The following is a 2,072-nucleotide window of genomic DNA, read 5'->3' on the forward strand; positions in this document are numbered from 1 at the left end:
TTTTTACCCTAACTTCACTTTTTTTCGCCCATGCCCCAGTATAGTTATCTATAATTTTTTGTTAAATCAGTAGTCAATATTACATAAGTTAGACTATTTAGACTAAGTAAATATTGTTCACAAAGCCAAATGACACATTGCAACCTCTTTTCCTAGACAAGCTTTCATTTTTTTTCCCAAAGTTAATAATTGCCTCATTTTATCATTTGTTTGGTTTTCCATCTACCTATCGTTAATTTTTTCCCAGTGTTTCAGCATCTCTGCCATAAACTTATCAATATTTTTTATGTTCAAATACTTAAAGTTCCATTTTTCTGAGCAAACTCCAGAGTCCTTTTCTCTTCTCCTCTCTGACCTGGTTGTTTTCTAGAGGTCCTGAAACATCCCTTCCTGCCTAAGTCCCTTAGGATTTTACCTGATGCTTTTCTTCATTGGATCCTCTTTCCTGTATCTTCCATTTCCTTGTTTTACTTCCTTATTTTGCTTAAGTATATCCTCCAACTCCCTAAGAATGCACAAAAGGTGTCATGTTTGAGACCTTGTATATCTGATAATATGTGTATTCTATATGACTTGGTTTACAGTTTAGTTTGGCAAAGGATTCTATGCTAAAAATAGTTTTCCCTCTGAATTTTTAAGGTTGTACTCCATTACCTTCTATCAAGGGTGGCTAATAACAACTCTGATGCTATTCTAAGTCCTGTTCTATTTTTTTGTCATCAGCTTTTTCTCTTTGAAAGATTTTATAATTTTTTTCTTTATTCAAGATGTTCTGAAATTTAATGATGTGCCTTTAAATGGTTTTGTTTTGTTTTCTTTTAAATAGTTCTGGGTGGGCCCTAACAATGGGATATTTTCTTCAATTATTTCTTTGATGATGTTTCCCCCTCTGTTTTCTCTGATCTTTCTAAAATTCCTATTATTAATAAGTCACTAGTTTCTCTAATGAATCATTTCTATTTTCCATCTTTCCCCAACTTTATCTTCCAGTCTTTTTATTGAATATTTTATTTACACCATTATATATTTACTTTTCAAGCTCTTTCTTGTTTTCCTTTTTCATCACTTCTAGTTTGTTTTATAGACATATCTTCTTTTGTCTCTTTGATATTAATCAATTATAGTTTTTTAGAAGTTTCCTACTCTTTGCATTGTCTCTATTCCTTCATATCCATTTCCTTCTCTATGTGTGCTTTATTTACCATGTTGGAGGTATTCATCAACTGTCTAGTGATTCTTGTAGCCAGTTCTCTTGGCTGTTTACCCAAAAGTCATTTTCTCCACTTTGTACTTTGTGACAGCCTTGGTTTTGTCCCGGTGACTACCTCTCCCCCATGTGATTCAGCCAATCACAATAACACCACATTTCCCTTGCCAGTGATTAGATGCTGTGTGGTTTCTAAAAAAATGAGACAGGTAGGGAGAGACCGCCCCCATCTTCTGCTGGATATTGCTGTACCTGTACCTAATCCCAGGAACCATGGTGGCCATCTTGGTACCAGCCTGAGGAAGAATTTAACACACAGAGGAAAGCAGAGCCAGATGAATCCCAGAGAAGCAGAATCAGAGCTCTGCACACCATGACGGGACCCTGTCCTGCCTTTAGACCTATTATTTTATGAGGTAAAATATCCCTTTATTGTTTAAGCCTATTTGGGTTGGAGCCTCTATTACTTGTAGCAAAAGGCAACAGTAACTGATACAGTATGCTTTGTCTCAGGAAGGGGATTTGGTATAAGAGGGAGATGAGAGAAAAAGCAGATAGTATTAAATGTTAGGTAATCAGAAAGACAAAATTCACACTTGGGGTAGGATTCTCTCCAGACCTGATTTGGTAATACTGAGGCAAAAGGGCTTCATGTTTAAACCAGGCAATCACGAAAAAAGTCTGAGTCCCCTATGTGACCAGTTTCCTAATGGGACTTATAACTGGACAGCAGTGACCTCTTTTTCCTCCCAAAGTAAGCAAGTGGAAAAAGTTCAGGAAGTCTTCCCCATCTAGTTATTACTACATAGAGTTCTTTTGTGAGGACCCAGAACTTACCAATGCAGTAGGGCGTGTGAACATCATT

The sequence above is a fragment of the Eulemur rufifrons genome, chromosome 18 (genome assembly GCF_041146395.1).
Source record: "Eulemur rufifrons isolate Redbay chromosome 18, OSU_ERuf_1, whole genome shotgun sequence".
Taxonomy (NCBI): Eukaryota; Metazoa; Chordata; class Mammalia; order Primates; family Lemuridae; genus Eulemur; species Eulemur rufifrons.